The sequence below is a fragment of the Vigna angularis genome, chromosome 10 (assembly GCF_016808095.1).
Source record: "Vigna angularis cultivar LongXiaoDou No.4 chromosome 10, ASM1680809v1, whole genome shotgun sequence".
NCBI classification, from domain to species: Eukaryota; Viridiplantae; Streptophyta; class Magnoliopsida; order Fabales; family Fabaceae; genus Vigna; species Vigna angularis.
In genome coordinates this window covers 16,197,305-16,215,818 of record NC_068979.1, presented here as the reverse complement: position 1 = coordinate 16,215,818, position 18,514 = coordinate 16,197,305, and the positions used below count along the sequence as shown (strand labels likewise).

The 18,514-nt window shown below is 37.1% G+C and overlaps 1 pseudogene; it reads right to left on the bottom strand.

The window, feature by feature from the left end:
• Positions 1-601: 601 nt before the first annotated feature.
• LOC128194410 (uncharacterized) lies at positions 602-13,119 on the bottom strand (annotated as a pseudogene).
• Between the last annotated feature and the right edge of the window lie 5,395 nt (positions 13,120-18,514).

The window sequence follows — 18,514 nt, the reverse complement described above, 5'->3', positions numbered from 1 at the left end:
GCCTTCTACTTTGGAAGGAAGCTAGAGGTAAGGAGAAAGAAAGTGAAGAATTGGGTTGACTCAAGAGCAAAGATAAGCTGGAATTTCATTTCTACAGCAATTAGACTAAGCTCAAAAGTGTCTACAAAAGTAAGAGATCTCCTATTTATAGGAAGATAAGAGCCTCAAATCTAAAATGAAATTCAATCCAAAAGCAAATGAAAAAGGCGCCAATTTGCTTCAGCTCCAAACATGCCTCATTCCAACTCAGCAGCACACCTGAAACAACACCAATTCTGAATTCTTATTCCAACTCAGCAGCACACGTGAAAGCTGGGCTAGCTAGGTTATGAGCTTTTTGATAGCTTTGGCAGCAAGCTTCTCCCTCCAAGTCTCTCTTTTCATGTGCTCAAATGCTATGTTGGCAGTTGCTCCCTCCAATTTTATTAATCCTACAAAGCAAAGAAAAAATGTGCTTTTAATTATGGGAAGAAGGATTAATGTAAATTACCTTCCATAGAAGCAAAATGGTAGGTGATCCTTCTTCCTCTTGAATCCTCTTTGCCATGGCTCTAGTAAGAGGTCCAATGTGTGTCTTAGATGGTCTTCCATCAGACCCTCCCTCTTGAAAAGGATCTGTCCTCAGATCTGCTTCAACCTGTTGATCATTCCCTGTGAAAGGAATTAAGTCGCAGATGTTAAAAGTATGACTGACACCATAACTTTCAGGGAGATCTAAGATGTATGCATTATCATTTATCCTTTTGACCACCTTGAATGGACCATCTCCTCTTGGACTAAGTTTGGACTTCCTTTGAGAGGGAAATCTTTCCTTTCTCAAATGAAGCCAAACTAGGTCTCCTTTTTCAAAAACTATTTTCTTTCTCCCTTTGTTGTTGTATTTTGCATATTTTTGAGTTTTTTTTTCAATTTGGATTTTGACTTTCTCATGTAACTTCTTGATGAACTCCGCTTTAGAAGAACCTTCTTTATGAAGAAAAGAAGATGATTCTGGAAGAGGTAGTAAATCAAGAGGTGTGATAGGGTGAAAACCATAAACAACCTCAAAAGGAGAAAGATTAGTAGTCTTGTGGACTACTCTATTATAAGCAAATTCAATATGAGGTAGATGTTCATCCCAAGATTTGTTATTACCTCTTAATATTACCCGTAATAATGTAGATAAAGATCTATTTACTACTTCAGTTTGCCCATCAGTTTGTGGGTGACATGTAGTAGAAAATAGAAGTTTAGTTCCAAGCTTTTCCCATAAAGTTTTCCAAAAATGGCTTAGGAACTTCACATCTCTATCAGACACTATAGTTTTGGGTAAGCCATGCAATCTCACTATTTCTTTAAAGAAGAGTCTAGAGATATAGCTAGCATCATCTACTTTGTGGCAGGGTATAAAATGAGCCATTTTACTAAAACGATCTACTACCACAAATATAGAATCATACCCCCTTTGAGTTCTTGGCAATCCTAAGACAAAGTCCATGCTTATGTCCTCCCAAGGGGTATTAGCTATAGGAAGAGGTGTATAGAGTCCATGAGGCATAATTTTGGACTTAGCTTGTAAACAAGCTATACATTTAGAACAATGCCTTTGAACATCTATTCTCATGTGTGGCCAATAAAATTTACTTTTCAAAATATTTAGAGTTTTATCAACTCCATGATGACCCATGAGACCTCCTCCATGACTCTCTTTGATAAGAAGTTTTCTAATGGATCCTTGGGGTATACAAAGTTTTCCTTTATTAAAAAGATACCCCTCAGAAAGATAGAATCTATCAAAAGGCTTCTTAAGACATGATGAATAAGTAGATGCAAATGTTTCATCATTTTCATATAAATCTTTTATGTCATCAAATCCTAATATTTGAGATCCTAGGGTTATTAACAATGCATGTCTTCTAGATAAAGCATCCGCAACAACATTAGTACTCCCCTTTTTGTGTTTGATGACATAGGGAAATTGCTCAAGATATTCCACCCACTTTGCATGCCTTTTGTTTAGCTTTGCTTGCCCTTTAATATACTTGAGAGATTCATGATCAGTATGTATTATGAATTCTCTAGTTACCAAGTAATGCTCCCAAGTTTTTAAAGCTCTAATGAGGGCATACAATTCTTTGTCATAGGTAGGATAGTTCAAAGTTGCCCCTCTAAGTTTTTCACTAAAATAAGCTATGGGGTGTCCTCCTTGTATTAGAACAACTCCTATACCTACCCTAGATGCATCACATTCTAGTTCAAAGGCTTTGGAAAAATCAGGCAAAACTAGAATAGGTGCATGTGTTAACTTGTGCTTCAAAGTCTCAAAAGACAACTCTTGCTTATCACCCCAAAGAAAAGGTTTGTCTTTCTTGACTAGCTCATTTAAAGGAGCGGCTATGGTGGAGAAGTCTTTCACAAATCTTCTATAAAAACTTGCTAATCCATGAAAACTTCTCACCTCTCCTACATTTTTGGGAGTTGGCCATTCTTGTATAGCCTTGATCTTCTCTGGATCAACATGTACACCTTCTTTTCCAACTTTGAATCCAAGGAAAATCACACTTTCTTGACAAAAAGTACATTTGTCAAAGTTGGCAAAGAGATGATATTCTCTAAGAAGAAGCAAGACTTTTCTGACATGGTTAAGATGTTCTTGAAGGCTTTGACTATAGATTAGGATATCATCAAAGTAGACCACTACAAATCTCCCTATGCATTCTCTAAGAACATGGTTCATTAACCTCATGAATGTACTTGGAGCATTGGTCAAGCCAAAGGGCATGACTAACCATTCATACAAACCAAACTTGGTCTTAAAAGCAGTTTTCCATTCATCTCCCTCTTGAATTCTTATTTGATGATATCCGCTTTTGAGATCAATTTTGGTAAAAATGTTTGCTCCATGTAATTCATCCAACATGTCATCTAATCTAGGAATGGGGTGCCTATATTTGACAGTTATATTGTTGATGGCCCTACAATCTGTACACATCCTCCAAGATCCATCCTTCTTAGGAACCAACAACACAGGCACAGCACAAGGACTTAAACTCTTTTGGATCCACCCTTTATTCAACAATTCATTGACTTGTTTCTCTATTTCTTTTGTTTCCATGGGATTGGTCCTATAGGCTGGCCTATTAGGAAGGCTGGCCCCAGGTACTAAATCTATTTGATGTTCTATTCCTCTCAAAGGTGGTAATCCACTTGGTACCTCTTTAGGAAATACATCATCAAATTCATTTAAAATTTTTTGCAACCCCTTTGGTAGAGAACCAAGTTCATGATTTATTGAAACAAGTGCCTCTTTGCAATAGAGAAGAAAATGAGGTTGTCCAAGAAAAAGATTTTTAGAAATGTTCAAAGTTTGAGGTTGGGCAACTTCCTTATTTGAGGCATGGTTTAGGGTTTTCTCCTTTCCTTCTTTCCTACTTTTCTTTTCTCCATCCAACTTCTTTTTAAGAATTATTTGGTCCTCTCTTACTTGTGAAGGTGTAAGAGGACACAAAATAATTTTCTTTCCCTTGTGTTGAATGGTGATTTTGTTGGTGACTCCATCATGTAAAGCTTGTTTATCATATTGCCAAGGTCTTCCAAGTAATATGTGCCCAGCTTCCATTGGTACTATATCACAAACAATTTGATCTTCATATTTGCCAATGGAAATGGGTACACTTACTTGTTCTTTAACTACTATTCCATCATCCTCTTTGATCCATTGAAGTTTGTAAGGTTTAGGATGAGGAGTAGTGGTTAAGCCAAGCTTCTCTACCATTCTAGAATTACAACAGTTGCAACAAGAGCCACTATCCACTATCATTGAACATGTCTTTTCTAAAACTTTGCATCTTGTGTGGAATAGGTTCTCTCTTTGTGACTGTTCTAGTTCTACATGTTTGCTCTCAAGGAGTCTTCTCACCATGAGTAAATCTCCATCATAAGGTAGAGTTTCTTCTTCTTCAGAAGTGGATGTTTCAGACTCACTACATGAAGAACCCTCACTTTCACTCTCATGTTCAAGAATGTAAGTTGACCTTCTATTTCAACACTCAGATGAATAGTGCCCTCTTTCCCCACATTTAAAGCATTTGGTTTCCTTTCTTTTATTATCTTTTGGAGGTTCTTTGGCTCTTTCTTTTCCTTTCTCCCTCTCTCTAGATTCTTCATATCTTGGCTTAATTAGACTACCCTTCCTCTTATATTCTCTTGTAACTATGAGGGTAATCTTTCTTAGTAGAGCTTTTTCTTTTGAGTTGCTACTCTACCCTCACACAAAGTTGGACTAACTCATTGAGATCATTGTAGGGTATAAGTTCAACCCTATCTCTTATGTCATAGTTGAGTCCACTTTGGAACCTAGCAATTGTGATTCTTGGTTCCTCTCTTATCCCAGCCCTCAACATGAGTAATTCCATTTTTTGTCTATATTCCTCAACACTCATGTTCCTTTGTTGGAGTTTATGGAGTTTATCCATTATCTCCCTATCATAGTAGGCTGGTACATGCCTCCTCCTCAAGGCAGCTCTCATTTCATTCCAATACCTAATGGGAGGTAAGTGTCTTAGCCTATGGTCCTTGACTAAGGTTGTCCACCAAATTAAGGCATAACCTTGAAAGCTTAGAGAAGCCATGGTGACTCTCCTTTCATCATCTATTTGGTGGCACTCAAACAATTGCTCAACTTTCATTTCCCACTCTAGGTATTCTGCTACATCATTTTTTCCATGAAAGGAAGGAAGAACAATCTTAGGCTCTCTTGGGTAATGCTCTCTAACTCTATGTTGTCTTCTAGGAGGCATTTGGTAGTGGTCATCATTGTGATGACTACTATTTTGCTCAATTTCACTTGGAGAAGATGATGATTCTTCTCTTCTCCTATGGGAAGACCTCTCTTTCTTTTTATCTTGATTAATCAAAAGTTGACTAATCATATCTTTGAGCTCACTAATCTCTTTATCCCTTTGTTCAAATCTTTGCTCAAATTCTTCCCTTAAAGACATTTCACTATTGGGTTTCAAACTTCCTTGCACACTTGATTGACTCATTCTTGTCAAAGGAAAATTTTCAAAAGGTTTTCAAAATGTTTGACAAGTAATGAATGAAAAGATTTTTACAAGCTTTCTTTGTTTTTTTTTTTGGTGAAAAAATTCTAAAGAGATTCTAGAGGCAAAAGATGTTTCTAAGTAGCTCCCAGGAAGAAGAGGTGAGTCACAAATGGACAAGCTTAGAAACCAAGTTCTTCCTTAGCCAGAGTTTCCTTAGAGTTATCTTTTACCTTAGTTTCTAAGTAGAAATTTTTCAAATTCTTTTCAAATGTTATGAAATGAACCTAAAACCAAAGAAAGGTTGACTAAATGCTATGCAATCCTATATACCACAAAGACTTAAAAAAAAACAAAAAGATTAAGCAAGAAATTAAAGAAAGCAATAAAGATGCAAGAATGTAAATGCTAGACGGCCCTAAGTGAAAGTGCAAGTGACACTTGGAGCCCCTTGACACACTTCCACACTAAGAAAACGAAAATTGGACTATTACAATGTTCAATTGTGAACTTGGAATTGCTTCCAGAGCATTTTTCCAAGTCACTTGGCTCCAAAACAGCAAAGAAAAAAAAATACAATTTCAAACAGCAAATTCCGTGATATTTGGTGTAAATAAACTTGAAATGAGGCCTAGAAGTAATGTGAGCTTTGTCTTCTTGCTGCTGCAGAAAGCTACTCAAAATGAAAGTGTGAGTTGCTCTTCTTCCAGGTTTGAAATTCTGCTGTAACAGAGTTTTTTCAGCTGCTGGACAGTGGTGTTTGGGCTGCTGTTGAGTCTTCCTTCTTGCTCCACTTTCAATGCTCAAACCACTTCCTAGAAGACTACCAAAGTAGGAGTAGGTCTCTGGTGCTGGAAGCCCCAAATAGCTTGCACACACACTCCAAAACTCATTAGAAATCACACCAAACAGATTAAAAATCTGCACCAAAATTCTGCACACTGCACCAGTATAAGTTGCTGTATTGAACACTTTTAGATGCCAAAAATTAGACACAAACAATTGGAACAGCACACAAATAAAAGTAGGTACACAAGAGGAACTTATCAAAGGAACTAGAATGGATGAAGAAAGCAAGAAAAACACAAGCACAATTTAGAAATTATTCCAAATGCAAACTGTGTTTTTGATTTTGATTTTCAGAAGTGTTTGATAAAATGCCCCAATGAATTTCAGATTTTGTGTTTTTGATTTTTCAGGGCCTGTAATCTGGATTGGTTGGTTCTAACAGCTTTTTAACACTTGATACTTCTTCTTTTGATCATGTATTTTCATTTTTAAACATTGAACCAGCTTTTTCACAATCCAGCAATGAATTTTACACTAAAATTACCAAAATAGTGGCTGGAAAAAAACAGAAACTGCACCAGAAAAATGAACTAAAATGGTGGTTTTGGAACCCAAAATGAGTAGCAGCTTGGATGAATGTTCAAACAACTTTTATTCATGATATTAAACATGTTTAAACTCTTAAACAGCTGAAATAATGCTTACTACTCAAATTCACTGGTCCACTTCCAATTTTAACTCAAAATTGATGGTTTAAGTATCCAATCTGCATATAACTTCAATTTTGACCAAATGAACAGTATTAGCAACTTTTAATCATCCATTTAGACTTGTTCAAACTGTCCAAATGCACTGAAACAACAGGATTCGAAAATCACCCTTGTTATGGCCAAATTATGCAGCAAAAACCATCAATTAACCAACCAATTTTAGTTTTTCATGGATTCAAAAACTGGACAGCAAAGGAAATGACTCTAAGAAGTGTAAAAACACAGATCTAAGCTAGATTTAATATGCTTAGCATGACCAAACTCAGATTAGACCAAATCAAGTATATTAGCACGGTGAAAAGCTAGAAGTTCAAGCTGAAATGGTGAATGATTAAGGATTTTAAGCAACCACACTATGCATATTGAATTTTAGTGCTTGTTTTGGTTTGCTATACCTTAAGACACATTCAACAACATCACACAATGTTGTACCAAGCTTCAGAATCAAAACAAAACCACTGAAACAGTTTTAGAATTTTAGCACCAGATTTAAATTCTGTATCAGAATTCACAATGGAAAACAAAACAGATTTGCATTTTGATGCTTCAGCTTGTATAACCCAGGCTAGATCAAGTCCTCATTGCCTTATTTGGTATATATATAGCTTGTTTAGCACTTGCAAATCAATTAAAACGAAATAATTCAGCAGAAAAGAAAACTGAACAGAGACAAAAAAAAATACTGCAACAGTAAATTGCACAAGACTTAAAACAATACAGAATTGAAATGTAAAGCTGGAAATAACCCAAACAAGAAGGTTTCACTGATTAAAATGAAAGGACAATATAAGCACAAAAAGGAAACTAAAATTGAATGAATGGAAAAGCAATACAGAATTGAAAACAACAGCAAAACAGAAGCAGAAACAACACAAACTAGACTGAAAACAGAAACAGAAATAGCACAAAGTGGACTGGAATTAAACAGCAGAATGGAAAGGCACTTAGCTATGGTTTGCGTGGACAACAGCTGTCGTTGAAGCTATCAAATTAATACTACTTTTCAAGGCAACTTCAGTATTGCCAAGTAGTATTCAAGAAAGTAGACAAGGTTGAAGTAACCTTGAGTCGTCTCCCAACGAACACGGAATTGCTTTTGAATATCTGTGATTCTTACGAATGCTATGCAATGCTTATGAATAAAAGTAATGGTTGAAGAGTGTTTAAAGAATAAATAAGAAACTTAAAAATAGTTACGATGAATTAGGCTTATTCCACTGCTTTTCCAAGATAGATTCATCATCGGTTATTCACGAATAATTGTTCAATTGATTATTGTTTAAGTTTCAAATTAATTAAAGTACATTCTTAATTAATTTGAGGGCGATCATGCATTTAACCAAAGTAAATTCTCAATCAAATGCAAAACCTTTCTAGATTATTCACAATAAATTCAACCAAAGTACATTCTCAATCAAATTTTATTGTGTTTAATCATGTCTATTCTTAAATCTCCTAACCAAATTAAAAGCTAATCAATCAAAGTAAATTCTCAATTGATTATAGTTGAAATTATTACTAATCAATCAAAGTACATTCTTAATTGATGGTAAAAACCATTTAATCATATGAAAGTTCCTAAATTAAATCAAAGTAGATTCTCAATTTAAACCTAGAAACCCTAAAACTCATATAATCAATATGTATGTAGATTGAAACATATTATGATGCAAAAATCTTTGATTTTAACAAGATAGAGAGATGAAAGACATAGAGAGAGAAAACCTTAAATAAATAATCAAAATAAACAATTGCATTAACTTAACGTAACCTCAGAATCCATCAGGGAATTACAGCAGAATAGCCCTAGATGCTTAGCTCTCCATGAATGGAGTTGAATACAAGATGAAAGAAAAGTGAGAAGAGTATGAGAGAATGAATTTTTTTAAGTGAAGTCCCTAGGTCTCTTTATATAGGCTTGATTGGGCTTGGACTTTGAATAGTTTGTTAATAAGATATTTTCTGTTGATATATTATATCTTCCAAATAACTAAAAGATTTGAATAATTATAACATTATTTGGAAGATATTTTCTGTTGATATTCTTTAATTAAATTAATTTAACAACTGAATTTTATCTTTTAACTTTTCTAACTTTCTAAAATTGTCCAAATGCCCTGAAACTTCTCTTATCTGCACTTTAACCCCTTTCTGAATTTCTGAAATTGCAAGAAAGCCCCTCAGTTGACCAGACTTTGACCAGAGAAGGCTTATTGACCAACTTTGACCAGAGGAGGTCCGATTGTAGAGTGGGAAGGTGCAGTGGCGTGTGATGGCTGCCATGGAGGTTGGGCAATGGCGAGGAAGAAGAGACGCTCTTTGTCGCGGTGAAGGAAACAAAGATGGAGAAGCTTGATCTCACAGTTTGTTGATGGCGCGATTGGGTTTTCTGGGGTTTTGCTGTGTGATTTTTCTGAGTGCAGGTGGTGGTTCTCGGCGGCTGGCGTGGTTGCTGTGCGTGACGATTTCGAAGGAGACGAATCGGGACTCTAGCGATGGTGGTGCGCGAGAAGCGTGGATGATTTCGTAGGAGGAATGCGCGGCGGCGGCGAGACTGGTTACGATCATGGTAGCGGCGAGGATCGCGAAGTGATGGCGACTTTGGGTTGTCCGGTGACAGAGCGATGGCGCTGAGGTTAGCGACGGAGCGGCGCGACGAGGAAGAAAAAGAAGTTGGCCGGCGGTGAGGGTGATGATGCGCGACGGAGGCGGAGTGGCGCGGCAAGGTTGCGGATGGTGCTAGAAAGTCGCGCCTTGGTGGTAGCTGTCCGGTGACGGAGCGGCGCGGCGAACGTTGACGGTGGTCGTGGAGGTTGCGGCAGCGGCGGACGTTGACGGCGGAACGACAGTGGCGGCTAGGGTTTGGATTAGGGTTTCTCTTTGGAGAAGATGATGCACATGTGTTAGGGCTGAGGTGGCGAGATGTGGTTGGCTAGATCTGTGTGGGGAGGATTTGGACATGTGGCATGATCTGGTGGAGTCTAGCTTAGGAGGGGTGTGTATAGGAAACTTAGGGAGGTGTAGTAGAAATGGCTTAGTGTTTGGGCTTGGTCTTTGGCCTGTTTTAGAAATAGGAGTGTATTTAGGGATTTTAGGGGGTGCAAGGGTAAAGTCTGCTTATTTGGCCCATCTGTATATTATTTTCCAAATAAAATCTGACTTTGGGCCTTGAATTGCCAATTGTACCAATAGAATTTATAATCTTAGCTGCACAAATAAACATTAGAACATCCAAGAATAATTTATGCGCTAAAACTCACTTTTTACGTCTCTTTAATTCCTAAACCCAACAATCCCAATCATCACAAATTCATTAAAAATCAACCATTTAAGCACAGTTATGTCATCAAAAATTTAAATTTAAAAGCATAAATGTGGGCATAAATATGCACTCATCACACCCCCGCACTTATCCTTTTGCACTCCTGGGCAAAATTGATTAATTCCAAGACTTTATTCTGAATCATTTTATTTCATATTTGCATTTTGGATCAAAAGAATGAGCATCACCAGACATAGATCAATCATTTAGGCATTACTTTGTCATAGACATGCAAATGGAATCACTTTTTTCTTCACACATGAGTTAACCTTTTTGAATTCCCAAGAAAATCAAATATGAAAGACAACACTCAAATCAGCATGTATCTATTTCTCCTCAACTCTCTCAAGTGTTTTTTGCTTGTGTTTACACTCAAAATACCCATGTAAGTAGACACCATTGATATTTAGCAAGACTCTAAGATTCACACACTTCAGAAAACATGCAATTATTGATCATGCGGATTTTTCAAAGGTTGTATTGAGGCCAAGGCAAAGGTAGGAAATTTTCTAGGGATTTCTGAGCTTTTGAAATTGACATAGAAAGAGTAATGATATTTGATTTCAAAAACAAATCTATTTCTTGCTCTTTTAAGGAAGATTTACTTTTCTTTCTTCTTCTTTTCCTCTTTTTTTTTTTTTTTTTTTTAAACTTCAATTTTTCATCTTCCTTTTTACCCTTGTTATTGTTTTGTGAGTGAGGTACTCACCCACACACTTATTCATCACTTTACTTCTAACAGAATCCATTACTCCTTCTTTCCTAAGGTAAGGAACATATGATTTTTCTTCTTTTCTCATTTGACAATGACTGGGAACAAGAAAAATAGGCTTAAGGCTCAAAGAGGGTTTCAATGGATTAATGTTAGGACAAGTTTATTTGGCCAAGTAGCTAAAACAAGAAATGCCTCAATCATATCAAATCATGCATATTCACCTCAGTTGCACAACATAGAATCAAGCTAACTATTAGAGTATCAACAAAACATGGGCAATTCATACAAGAAAAATAGGTATGGCACATGGTGGTTCATCCTTAACATTAGTTCAAAACTCACATGGTTCAAATTTCTTTCACAAAAGATTTAATCAGGAAATTCTCAAGTCAACTCAATCAACAAATCATAAAAGCAATCCACTCATATCAACATGACACATTTTGTTTTCTTAAATTCATGATCATTCCAGTTACTGATTCAAACTCTCAAATCCAATGCAAATATTTATTAAAAACAAACAAAATAGACAAACAAAATAGGAAACAAAATTAATTGTTTCCCCACACCCCCATACTTAAACTATGCATTGTCCTCAATGTATGCCTTATATATAAAATGCAAAGAAAAAGTATGAGGGAACTTACCTCCTTCATGGTGGAAGGAATGCTAGTAGGACTTCATTGAAAAAGTCATCTTGGATGGGAATGATATCTTTTCCCTTTTCAATCCTACTAAGATGGTCAACTACTACATTATGTGACCCACCTATGTCTTGAATAGGAGTCAACTTGTCCTTCTCGTTCTTGACCATTGTGATTCCATATTTCTCGGGAACCACATGTATAAGGCTTACCCAAGTGCTGTTAGAATTTGAATATATAAGACCTGTTTGTAGCAACTTGGTTTCCTTTTTCTTTACAACCCCCATCAGTTGAGGATTCAGTCTTCCTTGAGGTTGTCTCACTGGTTTAGCATCCTCCTCCAAATGTATTCTATGCATGCAAAAAGGGCTAATACCAGGAATATCTGCTAAAGTCCAGCCTATTGCTTTCTTGTGGTCTTTGATAACCTGTAATAGCTGTTTTTCCTGCTCATCAGTAAGCAATGCAGATATAATAACAGGGAGTTTCCCATCCCTCTCAAGATAAACATATTTCAAATGGGATGGTAAAGGTTTCAACTTCAAAATGGGTGGTTGCACCACAGATGGCAAAATTTTACTGCCTGAGGTAATCTCAGCCACCTCAACATCACACTCGGACGCCATAGAGTTATCATCTATTAATACCGCGTCCTCAATATCACGTGCTTTACAGTTTCCTTTTTCGTCCAAAATTAGGGACGACATATTTGAAAAAGAAAAATTGTTTACAACATCACTTGATAAATCAATACAAAACAAAGAATGATCTTTAATCTGGTGCTTCCCAGCTTCCAACACGTTGAACCGCACCTTCTCGTCTCCTATCTCCATTGTCAATGATCCTGCATGCACATCTATCTTGGTTTGTGCTGTCATCATGAAAGGTCTTCCCAAGATAATAGTTGTTGGACTGATTCCTTCATCATCCTTCATGTCCAAGATATAGAAATCTGCAGGAAAAATTAATTTGTCTACTTGGATAAGGACATCCTCAAGCACACCTGCAGGGTTAACTGTGCTACGGTTGGCCAGTTGAATGACCACACCAGTAGTCTTAAGAGGTCCCAAAGATAGAGAAGTAAACACTGATAAAGGCATTACATTTATGGAAGCCCCTAAATCTAGCATGGCATTGTCAAACTTTGAATTTCCAATAACACAAGGAATAGAAAACATACCTGGATCTTTGCATTTTCGCGGTATTTCAATATGCTTCTTAATCAAGCTTGACACATTTCTTCCCAAATTCACAACCTCATTATCCCTAAAACGTCTTCTATTTGTACAAATTTCTTTCAAAAACTTGGCGTATTTAGGGATTTGTTGAACAACATCTAGCAAGGGAATATTGATCTCCACCTTTTTGAAAGTATTTAAGATCTCTTGGTCTAATTCCTCCAACTTTTTGTTTCTCGGCTTCAACCGATTTGGATATGGAGGAGGTGGAGAATAAGATGGAGAAGAGTTAGAAGAAGAGTTAGAGGATATTAACCTGGATTTATCAGTGGTAGTCTCAGGTGATGGTTCATTTGATCCTCCATTGTCATCAATTTGCGCTCCTTCTTCATCCTCTTGGGCTCCTTCAGGACCTTCTACTTGCTTACCCGTTCTCAAAGTAATAGCACTTACATTTTGCGGGTTGATCACTGTTTGTGCAGGCAGTTTGTTTGATTCCTTAGCCTCTAATTTTTCCACCCTCTGAGTTAAATCTACAATTGATTTCTTGATTTCTGAATTTTGCTCAAGTATTGTTTTCATGAAATCTTGTAGTGACATTTCAGGTTGAGATTGTTGCCTTTGTCGAGGTGGAACATAAGGTTGCATGTTCTGCTGATACCTATTGGAGGATGAGTCATGATAGTTCTGGTATGGTCTATTTCCTCCAATCATGTTTGCAGCAAAAACTTGAGATGGATTTTCCACAGTGGTTTCCACCAAGCTAGGACATTCATCAGTATAATGGTCAGTTGAAATGCAAATTCCACACTTCTTAGTAATTTGTGGAGTTGAGGTTTTAAACAAGCTTGCAATGTGATCGAGTTTGCTTTCTAGCTTATTTAATCTTTCATCTATCTTCTTCCCATCAACTGCACCATTTTCAATTTCATGCACTCCCTTCAGCAAAGTCACTGAATTTTCTCTTGTGCCATACTGTTGATTGTCTACTGCCTTTCGTTCTATTAGATCTATACCATCTTCTGGCGACCTGTCTAAGAAAGATCCTCCGCTTGCAGCATCTGCCCATGACCTATCAGTAGGACATAAGCCTTCATAAAAGCTTAGAATAAAATCTTCCATTTGGAGTTGAGGGCATGAAGAACATAGTTTCTTGAATCTTTCCCAATATTCACTAAGATTCTCTCTATCTCTCTGTCTTATATCTTGAATTTCTCTACGGATAGCTGACAATCTGGATGCAGGAAAATACTTCTCAAGAAAGAGTCTTTCAATAGTTTCCCAATTTGTAATCCGTGCAGAGAGATAATACCACCAATCTTGAGCTGCGCCTTGAAGAGTAAAAGGAAAAGCTCTCATTTTAAGGCTCTCTATTGTGATCCTGGGAGATCTAAAGTTTTCACACAACATGTGAAATTGTCTCAAGTGCTTGTGTGGATTCTCCTTTGATAACCCATTGAACTTTGGTAAGGCATTTAAGAGGTCAGGTCTCAACTCCCACTCCTCATTAGGGTATTCAATGTTACTTCGGATAACTGTATTCTAGGAGGTGGCTAACTGTCTGATGGTTCTTTGTGCCATATTGTTTGGGTTAGGATCAGGTAAAGGATTTGATGGTATGTTTGTGATTGGAGATAATGAAGGTGGAATGACTTCAGTTGTAGGAAGTGTTCCTTCAGTAGAACACCCAAATTTCAATCTTCTCCGCAGCTTACGCAAATTCCTTTCAACTTCCGGGTTAATTTGATAAAATTCTCCCGGGTTAGCTCTGGTCATGCACTACGCAATCTGCTGAAAGTTGTTCCTCTGTTACTTCTCTTTTTCTTTTGTTCTTGCTTTAGATAAAGATTTCAAATAAGAGATAAGAGAGACTTGTTGGGTCCACTCCCAGGAAAGAGAGGTGCGTCATAATGGACAACTTAAGTACCAAGTCTTTCCTAGCCAGAGTGTGTTCAAACTAGCCTCAAGTATTTCTCAAGAGAAATTCTTAATAACAACAAGAACAAAGATTTTTTTTTTTTTGCTAAACCAAGAATGACTAAAGACTATAAAATAACTCAAATTATATTAAATGTAGGTGCGTTAAATAAAAAAAATAAAAAAAAACTAAAAATAAATAAAATAAAATAAGAATCAAAATATTTAAAATACTAACCGTATTCCCCGGCAACGGCGCCAAATTTGATAAGTTGTCGTTGAAGCTATCAAATTAATACTACTTTTCAAGGCAACTTCAGTATTGCCAAGTAGTATTCAAGAAAGTAGACAAGGTTGAAGTAACCCTGAGTCGTCTCCCAACGAACACGGAATTGCTTTTGAATATCTGTGATTCTTACGAATGCTATGCAATGCTTATGAATAAAAGTAATGGTTGAAGAGTGTTTAAAGAATAAATAAGAAACTTAAAAATAGTTACGATGAATTAGGCTTATTCCACTGCTTTTCCAAGATAGATTCATCATCGATTATTCACGAATAATTGTTCAATTGATTATTGTTTAAGTTTCAAATTAATTAGAGTACATTCTTAATTAATTTGAGGGCGATCATGCATTTAACCAAAGTAAATTCTCAATCAAATGCAAAACCTTTCTAGATTATTCACAATAAATTCAACCAAAGTACATTCTCAATCAAATTTTATTGTGTTTAATCATGTCTATTCTTAAATCTCCTAACCAAATTAAAAGCTAATCAATCAAAGTAAATTCTCAATTGATTATAGTTGAAATTATTACTAATCAATCAAAGTACATTCTTAATTGATGGTAAAAACCATTTAATCATATGAAAGTTCCTAAATTAAATCAAAGTAGATTCTCAATTTAAACCTAGAAACCCTAAAACTCATATAATCAATATGTATGTAGATTGAAACATATTATGATGCAAAAATCTTTGATTTTAACAAGATAGAGAGATGAAAGACATAGAGAGAGAACAACTTAAATAAATAATCAAAATAAACAATTGCATTAACTTAACGTAACCTCAGAATCCATCAGGGAATTACAGCAGAATAGCCCTAGATGCTTAGCTCTCCATGAATGGAGTTGAATACAAGATGAAAGAAAAGTGAGAAGAGTGTGAGAGAATGAATTTTTTTAAGTGAAGTCCCTAGGTCTCTTTATATAGGCTTGATTGGGCTTGGACTTTGAATAGTTTGTTAATAAGATATTTTCTGTTGATATATTATATCTTCCAAATAACTAAAAGATTTGAATAATTATAACATTATTTGGAAGATATTTTCTGTTGATATTCTTTAATTAAATTAATTTAACAACTGAATTTTATCTTTTAACTTTTCTAACTTTCTAAAATTGTCCAAATGCCCTGAAAATTCTCTTATCTGCACTTTAACCCCTTTCTGAATTTCTGAAATTGCAAGAAAGCCCCTCAGTTGACCAGACTTTGACCAGAGAAGGCTTATTGACCAACTTTGACCAGAGGAGGTCCGATTGCAGAGTGGGAAGGTGCGGTGGCGTGTGATGGCTGCCATGGAGGTTGGGCAATGGCGAGGAAGAAGAGACGCTCTTTGTCGCGGTGAAGGAAACAAAGATGGAGAAGGTTGATCTCACAGTTTGTTGATGGCGCGATTGGGTTTTCTGGGTTTTTGCTGTGTGATTTTTCTGAGTGCAGGTGGTGGTTCTCGGCAGCTGGCGTGGTTGCTGTGCGTGACGATTTCGAAGGAGACGAATCGGGACTCTAGCGATGGTGGTGCACGAGAAGCGTGGATGATTTCGCAGGAGGAATGCGCGGCGGCGGCGAGACTGGTTACGGTCATGGTAGCGGCGAGGATCGCGAAGTGATGGCGACTTTGGGTTGTCCGGTGACAGAGCGATGGCGCTGAGGTTAGCGGCGGAGCGGCGCGGCGAGGAACAAAAAGAAGTTGGCCGGCGGTGAGGGTGATGATGCGCGACGGAGGCGGAGTGGCGCGGCAAGGTTGCGGATGGTGCTAGAAAGTTGCGCCTTGGTGGTAGCTGTCCGGTGACGGAGCGGCGCGGCGGACGTTGACGGTGGTCGTGGAGGTTGCGGCAGTCGCTGACATTGACGGCGGAACGATAGTGGCGGCTAGGGTTTGGATTAGGGTTTCTCTTTGGAGAAGATGATGCACATGTGTTAGGGCTGAGGTGGCGAGATGTGGTTGGCTAGATCTGTGTGGGGAGGATTTGGACATGTGGCATGATCTGGTGGAGTCTAGCTTAGGAGGGGTGTGTATAGGAAACTTAGGGAGGTGTAGTAGAAATGGCTTAGTGTTTGGGCTTGGTCTTTGGCCTGTTTTAGAAATAGGAGTGTATTTAGGGATTTTAGGGGGTGCAAGGGTAAAGTCTGCTTATTTGGCCCATCTGTATATTATTTTCCAAATAAAATCTGATTTTGGGCCTTGAATTGCCAATTGTACCAATAGAATTTATAATCTTAGCTGCACCAATAAACATTAGAACATCCAAGAATAATTTATGCGCTAAAACTCACTTTTTACGTCTCTTTAATTCCCAAACCCAACAATCCCAATCATCACAAATTCATTAAAAATCAACCATTTAAGCATAGTTATGTCATCAAAAATTTGAATTTAAAAGCATAAATGTGGGCATAAATATGCACTCATCAGTGGACAACCAGAGCTCTAGATACCACTTGATGGAAGCTTGCTATGGGTGAGAGGCATTGAACCAGAAAACCAAACAGCAAGCGTTCCAGTGAGCAATGAAGGCAGCGAAATTCTGAAATAGATGCAGAGAATGGTATTGTTTCAGTGAGGAATGGAGTGGGTTAGAACCTCTCAGCTCAGAGGGCCTTCTACTTTGGAAGGAAGCTAGAGGTAAGGAGAAAGAAAGTGAAGAATTGGGTTGACTCAAGAGCAAAGATAAGCTGGAATTTCATTTCTACAGCAATTAGACTAAGCTCAAAAGTGTCTACAAAAGTAAGAGGTCTCCTATTTATAGGAAGATAAGAGCCTCAAATCTGAAATGAAATTCAATCCAAAAGCAAATGAAAAAGGCGCCAATTTGCTTCAGCTCCAAACATGCCTCATTCCAACTCAGCAGCACACGTGAAAGCTGGGCTAGCTAGGTTATGAGCTTTTTGATAGCTTTGGCAGCAAGCTTCTCCCTCCAAGTCTCTCTTTTCATGTGCTCAAATGCTATGTTGGCAGCTGCTCCCTCCAATTTTATTAATCCTACAAAGCAAAGAAAAAATGTGCTTTTAATTATGGGAAGAAGGATTAATGTAAATTACCTTCCATAGAAGCAAAATGGTAGGTGATCCTTCTTCCTCTTGAATCCTCTTTGCCATGGCTCTAGTAAGAGGTCCAATGTGTGTCTTAGATGGTCTTCCATCACCAAACTTGAACATTTATCAATACCACAACATTTTCTACTTAACTCAAGGTAAAGCTTTCAACAAGGGTTTTAAATTTATGTTCAAGGCTAAGGGTTCAAATGATAGAACACATAGTGTCCTTTTTTAGTGGCTTACTTTATGCAATTTGGCTAATATAAGGGTTTCCAACAAACGACCTTGATCATATAATGCAAACAAGCAAGTAATTCAATCATAGAAAACCTGGGCAAAGTTATTCATGCTTCCAAAGTAATAACACTCAAAGTAATAACTCTGGAGCTCAAAACCTCACATAAAAGCTCATTCACAGTTGACATACACATTCTGCTTAATATCACAATCACAATCATAATACTTTGCATTTGTTCACAAAGCTTGTGAGCCACCTGTATAAGCATGTAATGTGCACATCTCACCATCAATCTATATCAAAGCATCATTCAAGTTTTACTTATCAAACAATCACAATCATCAACAAACCATCATAACAGATAAAGTTTCCAATTGAGTACATCAAACCCTAAACAAAAACAAATAAATAATAAAACAAATCCTGCTCTAGTGCTTTGAAAAACTCATCCCCATCAATGATGCTCTCTCCCAACCCCAAACTTAAATGGACAACAAGTGAGAAAGTGAGTGGCAAAGAAATTTTCTCAAAAGGGATGAGGGAAAAGTTGTAGACAACCTTGGAAAAGTATGTAGGAGTGTGTGCAGAGAAGAATC